The sequence below is a fragment of the Oncorhynchus keta genome, chromosome 20 (genome assembly GCF_023373465.1).
Source record: "Oncorhynchus keta strain PuntledgeMale-10-30-2019 chromosome 20, Oket_V2, whole genome shotgun sequence".
Taxonomy (NCBI): domain Eukaryota; kingdom Metazoa; phylum Chordata; class Actinopteri; order Salmoniformes; family Salmonidae; genus Oncorhynchus; species Oncorhynchus keta.
Window position 1 is genome coordinate 8,479,398 of NC_068440.1, and position 27,386 is coordinate 8,506,783.

Consider the following 27,386-nt stretch of genomic DNA (forward strand, 5'->3'; position numbering starts at 1 on the left):
AACCATCGTATTCTACTACTCTCCAAACCATCGTATTCTACTACTCTCCAAACCATCGTATTCTACTACTCTCCAAACCATCGTATTCTACTACTCTCCAAACCACCGTATTCTACTACTCTTCAAACCATCGTATTCTACTACTCTCCAAACCATCGTATTCTACTACTCTCCAAACCATCGTATTCTACTACTCTTCAAACCATCGTATTCTACTACTCTTCAAACCATCGTATTCTACTACTCTTCAAACCATCGTATTCTACTACTCTTCAAACCATCGTATTCTACTACTCTTCAAACCATCGTATTCTACTACTCTCCAAACCATCGTATTCTACTACTCTCCAAACCATCGTATTCTACTACTCTTCAAACCATCGTATTCTACTACTCTTCAAACCATCGTATTCTACTACTCTTCAAACCATCGTATTCTACTACTCTTCAAACCATCGTATTCTACTACTCTCCAAACCATCGTATTCTACTACTCTTCAAACCATCGTATTCTACTACTCTTCAAACCATCGTATTCTACTACTCTTCAAACCATCGTATTCTACTACTCTCCAAACCATCGTATTCTACTACTCTCCAAACCATCGTATTCTACTACTCTTCAAACCATCGTATTCTACTACTCTTCAAACCATCGTATTCTACTACTCTCCAAACCATCGTATTCTACTACTCTTCAAACCATCGTATTCTACTACTCTCCAAACCATCGTATTCTACTACTCTTCAAACCATCGTATTCTACTACTCTTCAAACCATCGTATTCTACTACTCTTCAAACCATCGTATTCTACTACTCTCCAAACCATCGTATTCTACTACTCTCCAAACCATCGTATTCTACTACTCTCCAAACCATCGTATTCTACTACTCTTCAAACCATCGTATTCTACTACTCTCCAAACCATCGTATTCTACTACTCTCCAAACCATCGTAATTCTACTACTCTCCAAACCACCGTATTCTACTACTCTCATCACCCCACTGAGAACCACCGATCTTCAAAGAATCATTTCATTCATGATTTCTTACTCCAAACGGGCGGCAGTTTGTGTGCAAAGTATAGGATTACTGTGAGAGAAGTTTCTAAATGTAATGAATACTCAGGGAGAAAAGGATTCACTTGCAGAGCGCAACAGGTGTTTATTATGCCTTCGCAGAAGGCAGAAATCGTGGTCACATGCAGGCAATGGTCATACACAGGTTGGCAAACAGGCAGTTGAATCAAAACTAGGACTGAAGGCTATATATAACTGGTTCTCACAAACAAGCTAGGAAAAGGCTTAGTAGAGTCAAAACGAACAATACCCCACAAAGGCACATACAGAATGACCTGAACTAAATAAGGAGCTGATGAGACCAGGTGAGTAACTAGGTGAAATCAATGAACAAAAATCAAAGACAGGGCTATGTTCAAGAACACAAAGAAAAAGGGCTACGTTCAAGAACACAACGAAACAGAATACACGGTTGACGAAGAAAATGAATGATGATATGATACGAGGTTATGATTAATACATTGACTGTTTTATGGGTGTGATAGGTAAAGACCTTTAGAGTTTAATTCTGGAGATGATAACTCTTTAAACAACCGCTCTCGTGGTGCCCCAAATCCTAATGAGTTAATTGTTAGCATGATTGATTTCATCTGGTAAAAATTAAACATAGTTAGTTGATTAGATAAATAACAGTCATCACATTAATGAAAGTAAAGTCATGACAATGGCTTATTCACACAATCATATCCACCTTCTACGCAATGTTCTAAAAAACCCTAAAAGCCCCATCCAGTTCCTGTACCATTTCAATAACACATTAGTTACCTCCCTACCACTGTGGCTGTCGAAAGGCTGTTTGGCTACGTGGGGGAGTACACAGCAGCACTCTGACTGCTAATCAATGGCTTTTGATTGGTCCCTATTGCAGCGGCCAAAGCGGTCATCATAGACCAGGCTTAAAAGGGTCCCTGGTCACAGGAAATAGACTGCAGTCAAATAACCACCTCTCAACCCACAAGCAATTTACCCTGAGATGCAGTATCTATCTGGCCTCCTCTCCATTAACGTCCTTGGAAAATTCTTCTTTACTGTAGGTCAATTATGGGAGTCTGTTCCCCACAATGACTTTGTAGAGGTGACGTACAAGAGGTCACGCACAAACACTGTGTAGGAATGGACTTGTTGTGGATAAAACGCCTGTGCATGGTTACGTAGTGCACATAAAAATAACTTTTGCGGTTAAATGGGGGTTTCTGAAAAGGGGTTTCCATCCCATTTTCAACTGTACTGATGGTTTTGTCACATAAAAACAATTTGCGTTATATAGCAAATCTGCCCACTTGACAGTTGGCTTGTGCGCTCTAGACAACACAGATACAGTGCGGGTATTTTTAAACGGAGTATCAAGCTCACCACCGTGCACCACGTAACATATCGTTTGATGGTTATTATATCAATATTTGCGCATAAGCACGTTTCCACCGCCATTTCTAGCATTATACATTTTACTGACACAAAAATATATATATATTTTTTACCTTTATTTAACTAGGCAAGTCAGTTAAGAACAAATTCTTATTTTCAATGACAGCCTAGGAACTGTGGGTTAGCTGCCTGTTCAGGGACAGAACGACAGATTTGTATCTTATCAGCTCGGGGATTTGAACTTGCAACCTACCGATTACTAGTCCAACACTCTAACCACTAGGCTACCCTACTGCACCCACACAAAAATATCCCACCTTGTCTAGATTATTCTGTTTTGTCGACATTTTGAAAGTTTACTGACATATTTGCCATTTCCATCCACTCCCAAGTGGCACAGCGGTCTAAGGCACTGCATCTCTGTGCTAGAAGCATCACTACAGACCCTGGTTTGATTCCAGGCTGTATCACAACTGGCTGTGATTGGGAGTCCCATAGGGCAGTGCACAATTGGCCCAGTGTCATTAGGGTTTGGCCTGGGGTAGGCCGTCATTGTAAATAATCATTTGTTCTTAGGTTAAATAGAAAAAACTCTGGCCCGTCATGACATATTTTATCCGACATGTGTATTATTGCATAAAAAGGTTGGATGGAAACCTGGTTACTGTGACGAAAAATGTGGTAACACTTTTCTTCTTAGCTCGCTGCCTATCAAGCTAGCTGCCTATCAAGCTCGCTGCTTATCAAGCTAGCTGGATTTTCTTAGCCATAGTGGCTTGTGGCTGTCTAGAACCCTGCTGTGTGTTGTTGTTGTTTCCAATCTCCCCTGCATCCTGTCTGGAACTGCCAGGAGGAACCGCCTAACCTACGTTGCTACCATGATAAAGACAAAAGGACAGTGGAGTCCTCTCTATCACAGGTGAAGGGTCTTTTAAACTAAAACAAAATAGTTCTACAAGCAACAACAATAAAATAATGGAGAACCTGACCAGAGATGTCCAGGACCTGAAGAACAGTTTGCAGTTCTCACAGAGTCAGCTCAGTATTGCTTAGGGCTGACAAGATCAAGGTAAACTGTGCAGGCAATGAGATTGAATCTAAACCAAGTGCAACTTATATGTGTGTGTCCTTAGATCAATCCCTTTCTGGAGACCTGATTGCTGCTAAAAGTATTTCTCAAATGGCAAACAAATTGAAATGTTTATATCGTTTATATCGTATTTTCACATCAAAGTTTTTTTTAAACTGCTTGTCTCAACCTTGACTCAAGAGTCATTTTTATTATGCCTGCTCTGCTTGGTTTAGTGGGCTATCAAAAAATAAATAAAAAGAGAATGCAGGTCATGCAAAGTAATGTTATCAGGTATATGCTTAATGACCCCCTAGGACAGACATGGGCAAACTACGGCCCGCGGGCCACATACGGCCCGTTAGGCTTTTTTGTCCAAATTATAGTAAAAACCTCCTTTTTCCCCTTTCCCTGCAATGCCCATGTTTCCCCAATAGATGGCGCACTCAAAACACATTGACCGTTGTTGGAGTGGCGCGTATTTCTCTTTATTTCACTTTAATTTTCACTTCGTTTCACGTCACCATTAAGCCCTTCTGTGAAAATGAGCGGACCAAAGAGAAGGAAAGTGGACAGCGAATGCCGAGTGTTTAATAAGGAGTGGACAACAAAATACTTCTTCACTGAAGTCCGATCAACGGCTGTATGTCTGATATGCCAAGAAGCTGTTGCGGTTTTCAAAGAGTACAATATCAGCCGTCACTTTGCCACGAAGCATGCAAACTATGCTAGCAAGCAGTCAACACAAGAACGGACGGCTACTGCTCAGAGGTTGGCAGCTAATTTACAGAGTCAACAGAACTTGACTCAACAAAAGCCCATCACAGATCCAAGTTAACTGACCAACACCTCAGATCTGTCCTGAGAATTGCCACAACAAAACTAACTCCAGACTTTGATGCACTGGCAAAAAAGGGAGACCAACAACACTGTTCCCACTGAAATGGTGAGTTTTTCTGCTGTGTTATGAAAAAATGCATATGGAAAGTTTGGAAGTGCTCTTTTAATTAAGAGCAATGCGCATTTACGCACAGCAGCGGTACAGTAGCTTAATTAACACTCCGCACATCGCTCTTAATTTAAATTTAAATTTTCAGCTGCAGGTAGGATATTTAATACAGCCTATGTCTGTGTGCTTGGCAACTATACAAGTGTACTGTTTGCGCGTGAAGGCGAGGGCGTCCGTGGCGAGTTTGTAGAGCGCGCGGTCAGGACAATCCATCCATGATTTTGCAGAGTTTAACACAAGTAGATATTATTGAGCTTGAGTATTTCGTTGTGTAATAATATGTTTTGAATGTTGAAAGTGATTCCATTTTTCAATAAATGTTGATTTCTTTAACTGTGCACCTTCGACTGAAACTTATTAAAAACAGACGCAATCTTGATAAATCACAGTGCGTATGTTATTTTAATCTATTTACATTTCCTCCTCCCAGTATCTGCGAAATAGTATGTAAATGCCATATCTTGCATATTCCTTGAGACAAATTTATTAACTGATAAGGGCTATTTTTCACATTTGAAAGACAGTTAATAAATTGGGTTGTAGTGTTCTTACTGTGCTATGAGGTTTGCACACACTACATTTAATGCTTTAGTATATCCGGCCCAAACACTCCCTCCAAATGCTCCTGGCCCGGCCCCTCTGTCAAATTTTAGAACCCATTGTGGCCCGCGAGTCAAAAAGTGGGCTTGTCGCCTTTGGAGTCCAGAGTTGACCAACTTAAACTTAATGAAATGTTTGACATCTTAAATGATCGTGCCCCAGCTTATATGAAAAAATACATTGATATGGTCTATAACCAACACAGTTACAATACCAGCTAGTGATATGTCTTGTAAAATCACAAGAGTAAACAGTACTGCGAGGAGCATGTTTTTCATACAGACATTTGCCTCCCCTTAGAGATCAAGCTAAGGTTTTCATTTGGACAAGGTGGTATAAGTAAGAGAAACCACTCCGCTACCCCTTGTGCCTCCCTACTGCTGGTCAGGTGTATTCATTTGAATGATAGGTATGATGTGCAATGAAGAGAGTGTTTTTTAAAGGTTGAAATGTGAAATGAACATGGTTGATTTTTAAGGTTCGGGAAAAGTGCAGTGAATAGTGTCACTTTCTAGGATGTCAGTGTAAATGAATGTATTTATGGTTGTTTGTAATTTTATCTGGCCTTTTAATCATTGTGTGTGTTATTGTTTTTACCATCGAGGACCACTGTGGAAACAAGTGTTTTAATTAATACTTTCAAGTGATATCCTCTGGGTGCACATTGTACATTTTGTTGTATACCCATAACAGTTTGTCTGTTACCCATAAATTCAATTCAATTCAATGAGTTTAAACATGGGAATGGCAAGATGACTGCAATTGGTAAGTCATTGAGAAAAGACAGATCTGTATGAGAAATCAGATTATCTCTAGGGACAGTCAAGACAGAACAACGTTGTTGTGGACGGAATTGCAGAATCTCCACATGAGACCTGGTCCAAGTCTGAGGGCAAAGTGAGGGAAATGGTCTCGGAGAAACGGAAGATTGAGGTGGAGCGCTCTCACAGGACTCGAAAACTCACCACTGGCCCAGGTGACAGGCACCGTCCGATAGTGGTCAAGTTCCTGAGGTTCAAGGACAAGGTACTGTAGCGGTTCCGGAAGAGCCAAGAACTTGAGAGGAGGGTACAACTTCCTCAACGAGGAATATCCTGAAGCTGTGCGTCAGAAGAGGAAAAAACTTATCCCAGCCATGAAAGCTGCCAGATCGCGTAGGGACATTGCTTACATCTGATATGACATGCTTATTTTTCACCCTCCCTCCCAAAAGCCTGGAAGGGATGAGAGAGCCAAGCCTGTGGATTCGGAGCTTCAACCCCACAGCACACACACACTTACACACACCAACTGATTAATGGACTGCTGAATGTATATATTTTTCTTTGGCTTGTTTGCGATTTCCCATATTATGTTTATCTCTGTTAAGCTACCCAGGAAAGGGCTACAAATAACCTATAGTAATATATGCAGCCTTAGAAATAAGGTTCATGAAATCAATAACTTGCTAACATCAGATAAGGTTCATATACTAGCCATTTCCGAGACTCACTTAGATAATTAATTTGATGATACAGCAGTAGCAATACAAGGATATAACATCTATAGAAGAGACAGGAATGCTTATGGGGGAGGTGTTGCTGTATATATTTACTTATTTCAAGTGTTATTGAAGTGTTGTGGTTGCAGGTTCACCTGGCACATCTAAAACCATTTATTTTGGGGTGTTGTTATAGGCCACCAAGTGCTAACAGTCAGTATCTAAATAATAGGTGTGAAATGCTTGAAAGTGTATGTGATGTAAACAGAGAGTTCTACTTTCTAAGGGACCTGGTTTTCAACAAGCTTTCCGCTCAAGAGGAAGCTTCTCACTGTAACCATTGCCTGTAATCTGGATCAGGTTATTAATCAACCTACCAGGGTGTTTACAAACACTACAGGAACAAGGTCATCCACATGTATTGATCACATTTTTACTAATACTGTAGAACTTTGTTCTAAAGCTGTATCCATACCCATTGGACGTATTGATCACAATATAGAGCCAGCTATATCCAGGAATGCCAAAGTTCCAAAAGCTGAGGCAATAAGAGGCAATAAGAGGCAATTGAACTGATTCCAGAGGCTGTTCCAAAACACCGCCGGCGGAAAAGAGGTACTCGGAGTGGAGTTTTAGTCCGACTCAGGTGGCGCACACAACCCCCACCGCTTCCGAGTATATTACTCGCTAATGTTCAGTCTCTGGAAAATAAAGTTGATGAGCTAAGGGCGAGGATTTCCTTCCAGAGAGACATCAAGGATTGTAACATACTCTGTTTCACGAAAACACAGCTCTCTCGGGATATACTGTCTGAGTCCGTTCAGCCAGTTGGGTTCTCAGTTTATTGCGCAGACAATAATAAATATCTCTCCGGGAAGAAGAAGGGCAGGGGTGTATATGTCATGATTAACTACTTATGGTGTGATTGTGATAACATAAAGTAACTCAAGTCCTTTTGTTCACCCGACCTAGAATACCTCACAATCAAATGCCGACCGTATTACCTCCCAAGAGAATTCTCTTCGGTTATGGTCGCAGTCGTGTATATAACCCCCTCAAGCCGATACCACGACGGCCCTCAAAGAACTTCACTGGACTTTATGCAAACTGGAAACCACATATCCTGAGGCTGCATTACCTGAGGCTGCATTAATTGTAGCTGGAGATTTTAACAAAGCAAATTTGAGGAAATCGTTCCCGAAATTCTATCAACACATTGACTGTAGTACTTGTGCTTTTAAAAACACTCAACCACTGCTACTCCAACTTCCGGGATGCCTACAAGGCCCTCCGCCACCCTCCCTTCGGCAAATCAGATCACAACTGCATTTTGCTCCTGCCTTCCTATAGGCAGAAATTCAAACAGGAAGTACCCATGCTAAGGACTATTCAACGCTGGTCTGACCAATCGGAATCCATGCTTTAAATTTGCTTTTGATCACGCGGACTGGGATATGTTCCTGGTAGACGAATACACAGATACGGTGATTGAGTTTATCAGGAAGTGTTGTAGGAGATGTTGAACCCACTGTGACTATTAAAACCTACCCTAACCAGAAACCGTGGATAGATGGCAGCATTCACGCAAAACTGAAAGCACAAACTATCGCATTTAACCATGGCAAGGTGACTGTGAATATGACCTAATACAAACAATGTAGTTATTCCTGCCGTAAGGCAATCAAACAGGCAAAATGTCAGTATAGAGACAAATGGAGTCGTAATCCAATGACTCAGACACGAGACATATGTGGCAGGGTTTATAGACAATCACGGACTACAAACGGAAAACCAGCCACGTCATGGACACCAACGTCTTGCTTCCGGACAATCGAAAAAACCTTTGTTGGCCCCCTTTGAGGATAACACACAGCCCACTACCAAGGACTGTGGGCTCTCCTTCTCCATGGCCGACGTGAGTAAGATGTTTAAGTGTGTTAACCCTCGCAAGGCTGCCGGCCCAGATGGCATCCTTAGCCGCGACCTCAGAGCATGTGTGGACCAGCTGGCTGGTGTGTTTACGGACATATTTAATCTCTCCCTATTCTAGTCTGTTGTCCCCACGTGCTTCAAGATGTCCACCATTGTTCCTGTACCCAAGAAAGCAAAGGTCACTGAACTAAATGATTATCACCCCGTAGCACTCTCTTCTGTCATCATCAAGTGCTTTGAGAGACTAATCAAGGATCATATCACCTCTACCTTGCCCGAAACCCTAGACCCACTTCAATTTGCTTACCGCCCCAATAGGTCCACAGATGACGCAATCGCCATCGCACTGCACACTGCTCTATCCCACCTGGACAAGAGAAATATCTACGTAAGAATGCTGTTCATTGACTATAGCTCAGCTTTCAGCACCATAGTACCTTCCAAGCTCATCATTAAGCTCGAGGCCATGGGTCTGAACCCCGCCCTGTACAACTGGGTCCTGGACTTCCTGATTGGCCGTCCCCAGGTGTTGAAGGAATGAAACAACACCTCCACTTCGCTGATCCTCAACACTGGCGCCCCACAAGGATGCATGCTCAGCCCCCTCCTGTACTCCCTGTTCACCCATGACTGCGTGGCCATGCACGCCTCCAACTCAATCATCAAGTTTGCAGACGACACAACAGTAGTAGGCCTGATCACCAACAATGACGAGACAGCCTACAGGGAGAAGGTGAGGGCCCTGGGAGTGTGATGAAGAAGGCGCAACAGCTCATCTTGAACCTCGGGAGGCTGAAGAAATGTGGCTTGGCACCTAAAACCCTCACAAACTTTTACAGATGCACATTTGAGAGCATCCTGTCGTGCTGTATCACTGCCTGGTACGGCAACCGTCCGCAACCACAGGGTTAGGGTTAGCATCCGATGTCACAGGAAGGCCAAAAGATCATCAAGGACAGCAACCACCCGAGCCACTACCTCTTCACCCCGCTATTATCCAGAAGGCGAGGACAGTACAGGTGCATCAAAGCTGGGACAGAGACTGAAAAACAGCTTCTATCTCAAGGCCATCAGACTGTTAAATAGCCATCAGTAACACCTCAGAGGCTGCTGCCCTATATACATAGACTTAAAATCACAGGCCACTTTAATAATGTTTACAGATTGTGCATTACTCATCTCATATGTATATAGTGTATTCTATTCTACTGTATCTTAGTCTATGCCGCTCTGACATTGCTCGTCCAAATATTTATATATTCTTAATTCCATTCCTTTACCTAGATTGTGTGTATTGTTAGATATTACTTGATAGATAGTACTGCACTGTTGGAGCTATAAACACAAAAATGTCACTGCACCTGCAATAACATCTGCTAAACACTTGTATGTGACCAATAACATTTTATTTGAAACTGACTGTTAGAACTGTTAAGGCTCCATGGATTGATGAGAAATTTGAAAAGCTGTATGGTTGAAAGAGATGGGGAGGAAGGAGTGGCTACTTAGTCTGGCTGCACATCTGACTGGCTGACTCACCATGAATTTAGACATGATGTGACGAAACAACAAAAAGAAGATGAAACTGTATTATGAAGCCAAGATGAAGCAGAAAGACAAATTAAACTCCATCTTTCCTCCAATCAGATGGCTTATTCATCACCAAACTATTTGATGTTTCCAATTATTTTAATAATTACTTCATTGACAAAGTGGGCAAACATAGGCAGGAAGTGCCAACAATGAACAGTGAGCCATCATACTCATGCATCATTTTTTTTTAATGAAACAAAAGTTTGATTTTTGTAAAGTTAGTGAGAGAGAGAGGTGGGAAAATGATTGTTATCGACCAATAATGACAAACCTCCTGGCATTGATAACTTAGAGGGAAAGCTACTGAGGATAGAAGCTGACTATAGCCACTCCTATCTGTCTAATCTCGGAGGGAAGCCAAAGTCATTTTGCTACCCAAGAGTGGTAAAGCGGCCTTTACTCGTTCTAACAGCAGACCTATCAGCTTGCTGCCAGCTCTTGACAAACTGTTGGAAAAATGGTGTTTTACCAAATACAATGCTATTTCTGTGTAAACAAATGAACAATAAACTTTCACCATGCTTATAGAGAAGGTATCTCAACATGTACTTCACTGACACAAATTACTGAGGATTGGTTGAAAGAAATTGATAATAGGAAGATTGTGCGAGGTGTACTGTTAGATTTCAGTGAAACCTTTGATATTATTCACCATAACCTGTTGTTGAGAAAACATACAGTATGTGTTATGGCTTTTCAACCTCTACTGTATATACTTATCTTATAGAACTCAGGTTTTCTTTAATGGAAGCTTCGCTAATGTCAAACATGTGAAGTGTGGTGTACCGGAAGGCAGCTCTCTAAGCCCTCTTTTAATATCTTTACCAATGACCGGCCACTAGCATTAAACAAAGTATATTGTCCATGTATGCTGATGATTCAACCATATACGCATCAGCAACCACAGCTAATGAAGTCACTAAAACCCTTAACAAAGAGTTGCAGTCTGTTTTGGATTGGGTGGACAGTAATACTCTGGTCCTGATTATTAAGTATTGTATTGCATGTTGTACAAATCATTTCCTAAGTTTTAGACCTCAGCTGAATCTGGCAATGAATGGTGTGGTTGTTGAACAAGGTGACGAGACTAAATAACTTGTTGTTACCTTATATTTTAAAATGGCATGGTCATAACATATAGATTCAATGGTTGTAAAGCTGGGGAGAGGTTTGTCCGTAATAAAGAGATGCCCTGCTCTTTTGACACTCCACTCCACAAAGCAAGTCCTGCAGGCTCTAGTTTGATATTATCTTGATTATTGTCCAGTCATATGGTCAAGTGCTGCAAAGAAAGACATAGTTAAGCTGGAGCTGGCCCAGAACGTCTTGCTCTTCATTGTAATCAGAGGGTTAATATAAATACTACGCATGACAGTCTCTCTTGGCTGAGAGTTGAGAAAAGACTGACTGCATCATTTCTTGTTTCTATGACAAACATTAATTTGTTGAAAATTCCAAATTGTTTGCATAGTCAACTTACACACAGCACTGACTCACACACTTACCCCACCAGACATGCCACCAGGGGTCTTTTCATAAGTCCCCAGGTCCAGAACAAATTCAAGTAAAGCACAGTATTATACAGAGCCATGAGTGCATGGAATGACCTTCCGTCTTATATAGTGGAAGTGAACAACAAACCTGGTTTCAAAAAACAAATAAAGCAACACCTCACGGCACAAACCGTCTCCCTCATGTGACCTATTTGTATTTGTTGTGTATAAGTAACGACATGTATGCATAACTGATGGACACACACACACACACACACACACACACACACACTCACACACACACACACACACACACACACACACACACGTACGTTAATGTTTTTAAATGTATGTAAATATGTGTCAGACTACATTGGCGTCCTTAGCCTTATCATACCTGGGTTCAAATAGGGTATTTCATTACTTTTATATACATTTGGAAGTAAGTATTGAGATATTTTGTATTTGAAAAGACAGTTGAATATTGGAAAGTATTTGAAAATACTCAAATACAATAATTCAAATACACTCCCATGCATTTAGCCCAGGTATTTGAACGTTGTATTTAAAATAAGTATTTGAAAAGGCTTTCAAATACTGTAGTAAGCTATTCATAAGAAGTTGTTTGAAAATAGATGCTGTCACGACTTCTCCCGAAGTCGAAGCCTCTCCTTGTTTGACTGGTGCACGTCAGAATATTGTGCCCATACTTTGTATTTATTATGCCGTTGGTTTTACTATTAAACTGCTCCGGCTATTATCAAGTTCTGCTTTCCTGCGTCTGACTTCCCTGCCACCAGATTCGCACCCCTTACAAAAGTAGTTGATTCAGGCCACGTTATTCGAAAATACTCAAATACACAGAAAATAAGTATTTAAAAAACACATACTCAAATAAACTTGTATTTTAACCCAAGTTTGGTCCTTATTGATGATCCATTTATTTGGCATGTATTTGATGCATAGCTCATCTCTCTTTCATATGCACGGGGTCTGGCTGGACAAGTATGCCAGACAAAAATACATTAGCCCGAAGGCATTGGCTGTGCTCCAATAGTTTAAAACAGCTCTCTTTACTCCTCATGTTCTTTCATGAACTCAGGTCTCACAGTGCCTCATACTTGAGCACAATATGGTGGGAGAAGCCTGTCTGTTACCTTCACCAACCAGTGGTCCTAAAGTAAAGCCGACAAGCCTAAAATGAGTCATTAAATCTATTGGGAGATGGCCATTGATTTTTTTCTCCCGTACTGCCTTCCCAAGGCCAGTAATGATGAGTGTGGGACGGCCTGGCAGAGCCTTGGGAAATCTGTTTGTAATTGAAGAGTCCAAGGCCCTTCCAGCTGACCGATAACAAAGGCAAAGAGCTAATCCAATCAAATCCTATTTTATTTGTCACATGTACCGATTTGCCACCACTTCAGCCGATCTGACATTTTTTTTCTTGCAACTGTACCCAATGATTTATGGAAACTTACTCGATCAGTCGATGTCCTCATCGTGGGTTTACGGACGTGTTTTTAATACGTTTTATGAACACATTTGATTAGAATACTTGTGAAATGCACATGGCTATATTTGGCAACACGTTTATTTTCCCCTCGTCTCCAACCCCAGTCAATGCGTTGAACGGATGTGGGTGGAGCAGGATAGCTCAGACCTGCGAGTGCCTTTTGAATGTTTGAGTCACAAGCGCCGAATAAAACGGGTGTTGACTTTACCGTAAGAATAAAATAAAACATACAAGAATGGAGCTAATTACAGTACCAGTACCAGATCAATGTGCAGAGGTATGAGGTATTTCAGGTAGATATGTACATAAAGGCAGGGTAAAGTGACTAGGCACCAAGATAGATAATAATAATATGAGTAAAATAAAGAACAGAGTAGCAGCAGCAAATGATAAGTGTAAAAGTGTGTGTGTGTATGATTGTGTGTTTGGGTTGTGGCGATATGTGTGTGTGCATGTGTAGTGTATGTGAATGTGTGTGTGGGTTTTGTGTGGGTGTCAATGTAACGTGTGTGAGTGTGTATATTTAGTCTAGTGAATAGCATCAGTGCAAGATAGCGTCAGGTCAGATAGTTCGGGTACCATTCCTTTACTATTTAGCAGACTATTTAGCAGTCTTATGGCTTGGGGGTAGAAGCTGTCTCGGAGCCTGTTGGTGAACAGTCTATGGCTTTGGTGGCTGGAGTCTTTAACACATTTTCATGCCTTCTTCTGACACCACCTGATATAGAGATCCTGGATGGCAGAGAGCTCAGCCCCAGTGATGCACTGGGCTGTTCGTACCACCCTCTGTAGCGCTTTGCAGGCATGGGCGGTGCATTTGCCATACCGAGTGGGGATGCAGCCCATCAAGATGCTCTAAATGGTTCCGCTGTAAAACATTTTGAGGATACGAGGGCACATGCCAACTCTTTTCCGCCTCCTGAGGGGGACGAGGCACTGCCGTGCCCTTTCCATGACTGTGCAGGTGTGTGTGGATGCCAAGGAACCCGAAGCTCTCGACCCAGTCCACAATAGCCACGTCAGTGTGTATGGGGTGTGCTCTCCCCTCTTTCTCCTATAATCCACAATTAGCTCCTTGGTTTTACTGACATTTAGGTTGTTGTTCTAGGCACCAAACTGCTAAGTCTCAGACATCCCTGTAGGCTGACTCATCGCCGTATACCGTCGTGTTGTCAGAAAACTTGATGATGGTGTTGGAGTCATAAGTGGCCACGCAGTCGTGGGTGAACAGGGAATACAAGAGTGGACTAAGCACACACCCCTGAAGGGCTCCCGTGTTGAGAGTCAGCATGGTGGAGGTGTTGTTGCCTACCCTCACCACATCGGGCTGGCTCATCAGGAAGTCCAGAATTTCTGTCCCAGGGTCCTTAGCTTGGTGATGAGCTTGGAGACTATGGTGTTTTTAACACTGAGGTGTAGTCTATGAACAGAATTCTCACATAATTATTTGCCCTCTTGTCCAGGTGGGAGAGAGCAGTGTGAAGTACAATTGAGATTGTGTCATCTGTGGAGACAGTATGCGAATTGGAGTGGGTCTAGGGTGTCTGAGATGATATTGTCCTCTTGCATGTTTGATGTCACGGAGGTTGTAGCAGTCTTTTTTGTATGCATCCATGTCCGTGTCCCGTTCCTTGGAAAAGGTAACTCTAGCCTTTAGCCCAGCGCGGATATTGCCTGTAATGCATGGTTTTTGCTTTGGATACATTCTTATAGTCACTGTGGGGATTACATTGCCAATGCACTTATTGATGAAGCCTATGACTGTTGTGGTCAATGCTATCGGATGAATCCTGGAACATAGCCCAGTCTGTACAGTACCACCAAAATAGTCTTGGAGCCTCGCTTCTGCTTAATCCAACCATTTCCGTATTGAGTGCATTACTGGTACTTCCTGTTTGAGCTTTTGCGTGTAAACAGGAAGCGGGAGAATGGAGTCATGGTCAGATTTGCCAAATAAGGGGCGAAGGAAGACCTAGTAAGCGTTTCTTTCGGTAGATTAAAAGAGGTCTAGAGTTTTAGCGTCCATAGTTGTGTTGGCTTGTAGACAGCTGTGATAATTACGGATGAGAACTCTCTTGATAGATAAGTGTCTACAACCTACCATTCTATATCAGATGAGCAAAAACTCGAGATTCCCTTCATACTTGAAGCAGCCCACCAGTTGTTATTTATGAAAAAACACACTCCCCCTCCTTTTTGACTTCCCCGAAGCCGCTGTATGATCCTGAAGCTGCATGGACAATCCACCGAGTACCACGTGCATAGTGCCATCCTCCAGCCACGTTTCAGTAAGACCTATAATATTGCAGCTCTTAAAGTCTTTCTGATTACGAGACTCTCGAAACGAAGCTCATCCATCTTATTCTCGAGTGACTGGACATTTGCATATAAAACAGATAGGAGCGCCGTTCGGTTTCCTCTTCGCCTCAATTTCACCAGGACTACATCTCGTCTCCCGTCTCTACGCATGCAGCGTTTTAGTAGCCCATGGAATAAAGGAATAGGGTCCGGTATGAACAGTGGAACAGCTGAGTCGGAGTTCAAGTCTTATTTGAAGTCGAAATTGAGGTTAGTAACTGTCATCTGATGTCCAGAAGCTACCTCATTACCGGGTGGCGATGTCATTACTGAAACGGTCTGTAGCCGCCAAACGGCAACCCTTCTTAGTTAGTAGAGACCTTGTCAGTAGAACAGAGTTAGTGGACGAACGAACATCTGTTTGGTGGTGAACACTGATGTCATTACCTAGCTGGTTAGCCATTATACCTTGTGGGTGAAATGTCCCTTGTCAGTGAATGTTAGAGCTGTTTACTAAGTAATGGCCTTGCTACCACATTGAGACTGTTTTTTTGTATGATTCCCTAATAAAGCTTGACATTTTTCTATACCTACAAAGGTAACTATGACAACTGTTCTATTTCAAATGTGGTTTCTTTATTCTACCAATACTTTTGATTGATTCATTCCACTCTACAGCACCCAACATGCAGGTAAACTAAGACAAATCTGGATATTTTACACAAAGATGTGACAATTGCAGATCAGCAATCTTTTCAACAATAATCAACCACATAACCAGGCACTGACTGAACCGCAACCTTCCCAAACAAAGTCCTTGACAAAGCTGCACATATCAAAATATGAATACGCTGGTTTATTGTCAATTTGCTCTGGGTAATACCATTTAAATATGAGGAATGACTCATTTGAATACACATTTACACCCCTTACTGTGAAAAGACTCATTGTAGTCTTTTCGAATCCATCTCTTAAAGGCCCAGTGCAGACAAAAATGTGATTTCCTGTGTTTTACATATATTTCCACACTATGAGGTTGGAATAATACTTTGAAATTGTAAAAATGATGATAATGCCCTTTTAGTGTAAGAGCGGTTTGAAAAGACCGCCTGAAAATTCACCCTGTTTTGGGTGGGGTGGAGTTTTGGCCTGCCTGGTGACATCACTAGGCGATGAATAAGTTGATAGACCAAGAGAGTTCCAAACCTGTCTGCCAATAACAGCTCGTTTTCAGTTTTACCCTCCCCACTCAGACCACTCCCAGACAGTCCAAGCAAAATTCTTGCTTGAGAAATCACAGTAAAGTGCTTAATTTATTATCCCAGAAATGATTTGATATTGAGATAAAAACGGCTGCATTGGGCCTTTAAACTTTTTGTCGCTAGCCCATTCTGAAGAAAATGCCAAAGGATGATCTTTGATGCATAAATTATTACATGAAAAAGGTAGTTCTACCTCATTGTCTGTAAGAGAGGTCAGGAGGATTTCAAAATTCCAAAGGTGTCAACAAAGATGGACTCCGCAGCAATAGAAGAGGACACCATGGGAATGCGTTTTTAGTCCCCACTCTCTCGATTTGACTGCAATGCTGACATCCCAGCACATAGGAAGCTCGAGAACTCTATATTTGTCACTTCTGCCACTGGCCGACTGGGACATCCTTTACTGCCGACATCAACTATGTGACAAATTGCTAACAAAATGGCACGATCCGATCCACCAATAGCATGGAGACAAAACCCAGCTGAGGCTGTCCCACGAGGACATGCTTTGACCCAAAGTCCTCCGCCTTCCATACAGCTGGACAGTGCTTCTTCGTGTGTGCGTGTGCATCTGTGCGTGTGTGTGTTTCTAGTGGCAGTGTGTGCAGCATGTGCTGAGCTGTGTGGCTGCAGAGCCTGACAAGCCAGCAACGTGCCACAGTAGAAGCAGCGCCCCGCTCCAGCGAGCGGCATTGACTAAGCAGCTCAGCTCAGAGACATGAGTTCAGTGCTGCACACACTACACTCCAAGCCAAGGTGCTCATCAGCTGATGTAAGGCCACCAGGCATATAATCACTCTAACTAATCATAACCTACTATCTTACTTACTATGACTGATATCGGCTCTCAGCGCACTCGCAGAAGTGTCTGTGATGTGTATTTCTATCTGGCTGCGAATGTGGACCCCTTTGTCTCCTGTGAGCTGGTACATAGAACGTGTTGCCAAGGTTGAGAAGAATAGAGGACTTCAATTCAATTGTTTTTGGAGGACAACATCATTGATGCCCATTCAAATGATAATTCCTAGCAACACACAATCTGGAATTTGAATATCGTTCATATACATACTTGACTTATACCCACTGCTTATCAATTGGAAACACAGACGTGTTGTATAACGTTGGACATGTAGGCTGAATTGTGGTTCGTCCTTCATTTTCACATGCATTGGGTAGATGAATCCAGATAGATCTGACATGTATCGTTATGAATGAATCAACATAGAGTGGTGTTCTGTGTGACTGACAGAAATCCTCACCAATTAACAAAACAATCTGATCGCTAACATGAATCACCATAACTGAATGATTACGTGTCCAAGCTCATGCAGCTGTTATTAATCAACATAAAGCCATTTGATTTCTGATGACTGATATTCCCCACACATCAAAAGATGACCTCAAAAACATACATTCCGAAACGTCAACTCTGTAGCGTCAACTCCGTAGCGTCAACACCGTAGCGTCAACTCCGTAGCGTCAACTCCGTAGCGTCAACTCCGTAGCGTCAACTCCGTAGCGTCAACACAGTAGCGTCAACACCGTAGCGTCAACTCCGTAGCGTCAACTCCGTAGCGTCAACACCGTAGAGTCAAACTGCATAATATCAACTCTGAAACCAGAATAATGGATAATAGATTGACAATTCTTATTCAATTCTCAAGCTATAGCACAAACTCCCTGACTTTTCCGGGTAAGAGTTTTGTCTGGGTTGAAAAAAAAAGAGGTAATTTCCATCTAAGCGATTAACTGTAAAAGGGAGTGATTTTCCTCCATCTAGTTCAAGCAGAATATCAATATAGCTTTCGAATTATCGACAAGGCCCAGTGTGTGGCCTGGACAGTGATAGAGGAGGTCTTAGCACTCTACAATATACAGAGCTCTGCAGAGCTAAGAGGTGTCAGTGGAGTTGGACTGAAAGAGCACAAAGAAAAATGATCTTAATCATAACATATCCCACGGTTACTTATTGGCAGAAATAGCGTCCTTGGTGCTTCTCGGAAATGCAGTCGGTGCAGATTGTCCATCTATCTATAGGCCTTGGATGTGGTGGAATTACATTTTGTGTGCCCATCAATTGCTATCCCAGGGTTAATACAATGTATGATATGAGTATAGTTCTGCTGCCATGTAGACTATTTAGCATGTCATATTTTTTTTTAACATTTGGATGTTATGCACACTCTGTATGATAAGATGTTTTTCTATTGTAGCCTGGGGAAGTGGTAAACACTTAGTACACATCACGTAAAGTGTAGGCTTTGCTTTGGCACACAGAGTACATCAAAAGCCACATACACACCAGGGTTGGGATCTACTCGAATTGAAGGCAGTCAATTCAGGAGGTAAACAAAAATGACAATTCAATAAACCCCCCAAAAAAGGGGCATTTATTTTCAACAACATCTCAATAAAGTGAAAAGTAGTTGTTTCAAATGTTTTGAATTTTCTGAATTTTAAATTCAAATCACTTCCCGAATTGACTGCCATTCATTCGAAATGAGCCCAATCCTGATACACACACACACAATTCAATTTTGGAAAGTAGTTACACCTAATGGAAACAGGTTATTTTTAACATTAAATGATTGACAAAGATCTACTTAATTTCATTGTGTTATTGAAACACTGTGGAATTAAGAGATAATAATTAGAAATGATTACCTCAGATTGCCAAAATCTATTCAGGCAATCATGTTGACCTAATTAGAAGTACCTCCCAAATGAAACAATTGTGTCAATTTTAGCTCTGAGTTGCATTCATCCTAACTGCTAAATTAAAAAAGCATTTATTAACTTAAAAAAAAATGAACAACAAACAAAGATTTAAGTAGGGAGCTTGGCATTCCCATCTGCTTCTTGCTCAACCATGAGCTTTTCTACCAGCTCCTAAACCAACAGGGTTGAAGGTACAGCATATCAACCAAATACACCAGTTTAAAGGGATACTTCAGGATCTTGGAAATTCCATTTATATACTTCCCAAGAGTCAGATTATCTCGTGCAAACCATTTTTATGTCTCTGTGTCCAGTGAAGGAAGTTAGGAAATTATGTTTTTTTGCTAGCATGCAAAATCCCGAAGTATCGCTTTAACTACAACAACATTCTCAGTAATGGTTACATAAACGTTTTACTTTGTACATGTGATTGTTTATCTAACTTGGTTGAATGCACTGACTGAAGTCACTCTCGATAAAAGTGTCTGCTTAATGACCAAAATGTAAATGTACAAATGTATGAATGCAAAGCATGCTGGGTATTAGTCTAATGAGCTCTGTCCCCCAAAAAAGAAAAACTCTGTGACCAAACGAAATTTGATCAGTTAATTTCTACATGAATGAATCTGGTGCACATCAAGTCCCACCGAGTTAAGTAAATTCTAAAAGGCACGATTACATTCCGCCAGAAAACATGAATTGATTGTGTAATGTTCACAAAATATGATAGAGCAAAACTTAAGGGCAGCCAAAATATTTTTGGGGAGTGCAGAATGAAAGCTTGTAAATCAACACATTCCATCAAACACATATAAAAGGAAAAAACGAACACACACATAATTAACACAAGCACATTGCCGAGAAGCATACCTGTATAATTAAGCAATAAGGCCCAAAGGGGTGTGGTATATGGCCAATATACCACAGCTAAGGGCTCTTCTTAAAGCATGACTCAACGCAGAGTGCTAGGACACAGTCCTTAGCCGTGGTATATTGGCCATTTATCACAAACCCCCGAGTTGCCTTATTGCTATTATAAACTGGTTACCAACCTAATTAGAGCAGTAAAAATATGTTTTGTCATACCTGTGGTATACGGTCTGATATACCACAGCATTCAGCCAATCAGCATTCAGGGCTCAAACCATCCAGTTTATAATTATCTACAATCATGCACAAAGTACCTCAGGTGCATCATTCATCATCAACACTACTGCCTTCCTCACATGTAAATACATCTCACACACTCAGGTCCAAATTGTAAATGAGAACTTGTTCTCAACTTGCCTACCTGGTTAAATAAAGGTGAAATAAAAAATAAAAAACATACACAAAAACACACACACACACCGACTAAACCGGTCTACCCTTTACGAGAGCATGACTACAAGCTCGCCACTATAATCAAACGAAGGGAGAGACGCCTTAACAGGAGGCAAGGTACCTGTAGAGTAGACACACAATGGCGCACTCACACACCAACTGAGAGGGGAGAGCGAGAGGAAAGAGAGGTATACTCACAGAATGAATCAGACGACACCAGGAGCCGATATCAAAAGATTCCCGCGGATGCAAGCCGGCTTAGTCCCGGCGGGGAGTGGGATGCCCCCACGGATAAAAGGAATGGAGCGAGAGGAGTAAGATCCGAGAGGAGGGGAAGGCGGAGGGAGGGAGGGAGGAAGAGAAAGGAGTTGGGGGGTGTCGTGAGGGACTGGGTCTCTGGGCTTTGGGAGGGTTTTCTGTTTCTTTTCACCAAGTAGTCTATTCTTTTTGATATGGTGATACGGTGTATTACGGGGGAAACCTATATAGGAGTAATGTCCAACCCCTGGGTTTGTTCTTTAATAGGAAATGATTCCCTCAGGGTGCAAAAGGATGCATTTTCTACAGGAGTGAAAAATACCCAACAGCAGTGAAAAAGGGGATTTAGACGGAGGTGAAGGTGAAGTATCTAGCTTTCTGCCCTGGTGGAGCGATGAACAGACGGCAGAATGAGCGAGTGTGTGCTGTTAACAAATCAAAGAGCCGGGAGGAAAAAGAACGTTCTGTTTCAATTGGAAAAAAATAACTCTTTCATTCTCCCGCCTTCCCTTGCGGCGAACGGAGCGAACAGTCCTCAAAAGGGATCTCGTTCTGAGATGAAAAGAAAAAACTAAATTAAAGAGGAAGGCAATAATGACATGTGTCTGTGGCACCTGTACCCCTCTCTCTTTCGGGTTCCCTCTCTCTTCCTCTCTCTGTCTATATCTCACCCACTTGACTGGTAAGATTAAGACATATAATGCAATTCTCTTAATTGTCCCCGGTTGTGGCGACAGTACAATCATTCAGAAGCACTCGTTTTTGCTCTCTCTCTTTCACTCCCCCCTCTCTTTTTGTTCTCTTACACTCTCCCCTTCGCCTGACGAATAGCGAGGAAGGCAGTGCAGAGAATGCCAATGACACTGGGTGGGTGTCAGTCTAAAGGTTGGGATCCCACCGTTACCCCACTATCTGACAGAAATGGCCCCCTGAACCTTACCCAGACCCCCCCCACTCTATCCATCCCCCTGCCCAACCATCCCTACGGATTCTCTCCTTTCTCTCCCCTCTCCTCTATAACCGGGCTTCTGAAAATGTCAGCCTGACTCTCAGCCTCCCTCTCTCTCACTTTTCTCTTTTAGATACTCTACACCTGTTCCCCCGCTAGACACGCTTCTCTTGGTTAATCTCTCTCTTTCTACCTCTCTCTTCCTTATCTACACCTTTTTGTTGTAGTTGTAATTTGTTTGTTTCAGGTGTACTTCTCACCGGGAGGGCCGGAAGATTTCCACGCAGTCTCTTAGAGTAAGCCAAACATAATTAGGCTACTCAAAAGCATACGTGAAATTATGGGCAGATAATAACCTGGTTGCAATTTCAAACGATCGCTCAGTTCTGGGTTGTGAGAGTGAATCCACTGCTTTGTAGATCACAGAAGGATACAAAGAGTGTTTATGTTGAAACGAGATTATCTGGAACTAAAGGATTTTCGGGAATCCAATACACGACTGTACTTCCTACATGACAGCCGCATCACCTCGTGTGAGACATCTTGGCAGGAAATTCACGGGTACCAATGGTTTTCCTGTCTTTTAGTTCTCACATCCACTTGTCATCATACATTAAAAAAAATTACCCAAATCCGCTCGTCACTCAACGTGGCAGCAAAACACTGAGGCTGTGAACGGAACGGGTTGCCATGGCACCACCGAAAGGAAGCAAGCCTTTAGGTGTGAAGGGGTACTCTAGAGGTGATCACACAGAAGAGTGGCCCCATGGAGGGAAGTGTGGTCCTTGTCAGGGCAGGAAATGGACGCCAGGTGAAAACGTCTCCAGGAGTGATTCGAGATCTGTAGTGAAAGAGAGAAAAAGAGAAAGAGAGAGAGAGACAGAGAGAGAGAGAGTGCGTTTCAGCATTTCAACATCATACTGTATTGTATACCCAGTCATTATTCACCATCTCCCAGAAAATGCACTGTAAAAAGGCCGCATTTTATGTGACTTATTCTACTTATTTGTCAGTGTTCAATTACAACATCAATTTCATAAGAAATGTATAGCAGGCACAGCCACCTTTGTAGTTATGCAAACTATCATTGTTCATCCAATTCTAACTGTGTGGTTCCGCTGACTTGAATCATACTTTGTTTCCGAGGTAAACAACACTATTTGTTCAACTCGGGAATGAATGTTAGTATAACATTATATGTCTCATGCAGTTTACAGCAGGTATAAAGGGTGCATCGAAGCGCTTTTGGGCTCACTCCCTCAACAACGCAGCACATTAGTCAATAACAATAATATCAATAACAAGTCAAGAACAACAAGCAATAGGAGCAATATGAGACGTAGAATGCATAGTACTACACGGTCATAATGGACCGTACTTTACAAAGATTCTAGAAAAAGCAGCATTGACTCTGTGTATGCCTGTGTGTGACTTTTGAGTGCGTGTGGCTGGGTTTGTGTGTAAGGGTTGGATGCGCAGGTCGTCGGTGCAAATAGTCTCCAAAGGGCAGATAGTCTCTGAGTTTAAACTAGTCTCTAAGGTGCAGTTCTGTGCAGGGAGGCAGCTAGAGTTAGCTGTTCAGCAGTCAGATGGGTCTAGTGGTAGTAGAATCCTCATAGCTTGCTGGTCCGAGACTGTGTACCAGGTGGTAACAGTGTGAACACGCCATGGCTCAGGTGACTGGGGACTTGCAGGGGCTTGCTTCCATTCAACCACAAGAGCATTCATGAGGTCGGGGCACTGATGTTGGGCGATTAGGCCTGGATCGCAGCCGGTGTTCCAATTCATCCCAAAGGTGTTCGATGGGGTTGAGGTCAGGGCTCTGTGCAGGCCACATGGATCCACATGGATCTCGACAAACCATTTCTGTATGCACAGGGGGCATTGTCATGCTGAAACAGGAAAGGGGCCTTCTCCAAACTGTTGCCACAAAGTTGGAAGCACAGAATTGTCTAGAATGTCATTGTATGCTGTAGTGTTAAGATTTCTCCTCACTGGAACTAAGGGGCCTAGCCCAAACCATGAAATACAGCCCCAGACCATTACTCCTCCTCCACCAAACTTTACAGTTGGCACTATGCATTCGGGCAGGTTCTCCTGGCAGCCGCCAAACCCAGATTCGTCCGTCGGATTGCCAGATGGTGAAGCGTGATTCTTCACTCCAGAGAACGCGTTTCCAGTCCAATGGCGGTGAGCCCCCAGTCGACGGTTGCCATTGCACATGGTGATCAAAGGCTTGTGAGCGGCTGCTCAGTCATGGAAACCCATTTCATGAAGCTCTCAACAAACAGTTCTTGTGCTGACGTCGCTTCCAGAGGCAGTTTGAAATTTGGAAGTGAGTGTTGCAACCAAGGACAGAGGATTTTTACCCGCTACACGCTTCAGCCCTCTGCGGTCCCATTCTGTGAGCTTGTGTGGCCTACCACTTCGCAGCTCAGCCATTGTTGCTCCTAGACATTTGCACTTCACAATAACGGCTCTTACAGTTGATGGGGGCAGCTCGAGCAGGGCAGAAATTTGACTAATTGACTTGCTTGACTACTTGACAGGGCGGCAGGTAGCCTAGTGGTTAGAGCGTTGGCCTAGTAACCGAAAGGTTGCAAGATCGACTCCTCTGAGCAGACGAGGTTCCTAGGCTGTCACTGTTCCTCTGCCGTCATTGAAAATAAGAATTTGTTCTTAACTGACTTGCCTAGTTAAATAAAAAATGGTTGGAAAGGTGGAAGCTCTTTAACGGTGCCACGTTGAAAGTCTCTGAGCTCTTCTGTAAGGCCAATCTTTTTATATATGGGGATTGCAGGGCTGTGTGCTCAATTTCTAAACACCCGTCAGCTTCGGGTGTGGCTGAAATAGCCGAATCAAGGGCGTGTCCACATACTTTTGTACATATAGCGAATGCTCTTCTAAGTAAGTGTTTCCACAGACAAGGAGGACTCCATGGTATTTTCCCTGTAACATCAACATTTACACTCTGTACTTAAAAGGCCGCACTGCTTCAAACGTACGCTGTCTAAATGTTTCCTCACTGTTGCCATGACATTAGCAGCGCGTTCATATCATATACATTACCACCAAGGGCGTTCATTTCAGAAAATGCAGAGGCTGTTCAAAAGGGGGGACGTGTTTGAAGGTGTAGCCACAGCGATGGACATTGGGGATTTGACCATTCTACCAACATTTTGACTGACATTTGCCTGACGCTAGCGCCCTTTACGTAACGCCATCAGTGGCAGCGGGAGCCGAAACCCACACAGCTTGCACGCCTTTACGGGGGACGGCGGTCAAGTGGCCTCTTGTGTTCCGCATGTAGCTACCGACTAGCAACTACAGTCTGATTTAGCACTTAGCAAATGGAGCTACCCGGCATCACTGCAACACTCCAGCCGAAAGGGCATCTGCAGAGCACAACAGCTCGCATGTAGCTATTGTGAGCGAGTTCTTTGTGTGGATGCTTCCAACTCCTGGGAGACAGATAGATAGATGTTTGAATGTGTGAGAACTGAAAGTGTGTGTGTGGTGTGTACGGTGAGTAGGAGTTTGGAGTTCATGTGGTGTGACGGTGAATGGTGATGGCAGTCAAATTAGCTGGATGGAGAGGTCACAGGCGGAGGATGCCCCTAATAGCATATCTCAGATCAGCTTTTCCTTATCCCTGCCCTAACCGTAAACCTCTCAGAGATTAAACATGAACTGTCCCTGGATCTGTGCTTAGGGGCAACTTTCCAGTGGGAAAGATACAGGTTCAACTGCGGCAGGGTAGCCTAGTGGTTAGAGCATTGGACTAGTAACCAAAAGGTTGCAAGATTGGATTCCCCGAGCTGACAAGGTAAAAATCTGTCGTTAACCCACTGTTAACCCACTGTTCCTAGGCCATCATTGAAAATAAGAATCTGTTCTTAACTGACTTGCCGAGTTAAATAAAGGTTAAAAAAATATCACAAGCCTTTTAAAAATGAGTAATGTCCCCTAAGCATCTCTGTTTACATCATCTGGGTTATATATTGAGGCCTAGACAAAAGAAGTGCTGGTTTGCTCTGATATCATCTCCAATATTTCAATGTAATTTAGGACTTCTGTTTCCAAACCCATGAGTCATTGTTTGCAAATCACAGTTCTCTCTCATTTGTGTCATTATTCGTTAGGCTTCACGTTGTTTTAGTAACAGGGTCATCTTTGTGTCTTCATACGGTAAAGCACCATTTACATCTCAGAATGGAGAAACCTGTGGTACAGCCAGATGGCAAAGCAGTAGGTGTGTGTGTCTGTACCCCTTTCTGCATCATGGTTGTAGGCATCTTGTTAAAGAATGTGTGGCAGGATGTGTGTGTGTGTGTGTGTGTGTGTGTGTGTGTGTGTGTGTGTGTGTGTGTGTGTGTGTGTGTGTGTGTGTGTGTGTGTGTGTGTGTGTGTGTGTGTGTGTGTGTGTGTGTGTGTGTGTGTGTGTGTGTGTGTGTGTGTGTGTGTGTGTGTGAATGCATTAGTGTGTGCTGGTATGTTACAGTGTGTGTGTGCGCGCGCGTGCGTGCGAATGAATGTAAGTGTGTGTATGTGCACGAGAACTCAACACATCCCCCCCCTGAGGTGTAGCTATAGCGTTATTGAACAGACACTGGTTTGTCATTGCTGTGTTCTATTCCAGAACGTCGCCTGCAGCCTACGGGACAACAGGACCCTGCCTCCCGCTGTTTAGACCCGCTGCAGCAACCCAACGGAGGCACACAGAGTGATGGTGATCTCAGTAACAGAACACAGCTTGTGCTATTATGACCCCGTCACCCCGAGTGCCATCTAGTGTTAGCATTAGCGTACAGCCATTACAGTCCTTATGGCTTTGCAGACACTGACCAAAAATATGAGTCTATGGAGCTGAGATGATGATGCTGGTGGTTAGTGGTTTGGGGGTAATCATGGAGGTTGAGTAGGGGTGAGGGAACTTGGGGGGAGAAGGGAGTGGGATTGTGTGGAGAAACAGGAGTTCCGGGGGTGGGGAGTTCGCTGTGAGTGGCGGTTTTTGACCGGTTGAACGGCGGTTGACATCCAGGCTCGTTCATACAGTTTGTATGCACCCTCGATGGGTGGCTGGGTGGGTGATGGCGGGAATGAGTGACGAAAGAAACGAGGGAACGGGAAAGAGGGGAGCGAAAGACAGAGGGGGGCAATAAAATGGCTGATGGATGACCATAGTCGATATAGGAAAGGGGGGGGGGGCGAGGGTTGATTGATGGAGAACAATGAACAAATAACGACCAGCGAGATGAAGATGTAACAGAAATAAGAACGGGGATGAGAGAGAGGGAGGAGGAGGAGATGAAAAGGGGGAGAAAAGAGGAGAGGGAAAAACCCACACTCACCCATCTCAGTCCCCTTTCCATGGGCGAACGAACGGTTAGCCCCTGCTAGATCAGCAGTTAGCGGCTGCCACGGAGAGCGAGTGAGGGAGCC

General features: G+C 43.0%; 1 protein-coding gene across 2 annotated transcripts in view; it reads right to left on the minus strand.

The window, feature by feature from the left end:
* Positions 1-21,913, minus strand: part of LOC118398945 (glutamate receptor ionotropic, kainate 5-like) — a 94,761-nt gene extending 72,848 nt beyond the window's left edge. For both annotated transcript variants that reach the window (XM_052472015.1, XM_052472014.1), the window contains exon 1: positions 20,936-21,913. The gene's annotated coding sequence lies outside the window, so the exon portion shown is untranslated. The remainder of the gene's footprint in view (positions 1-20,935) is intronic.
* Between the last annotated feature and the right edge of the window lie 5,473 nt (positions 21,914-27,386).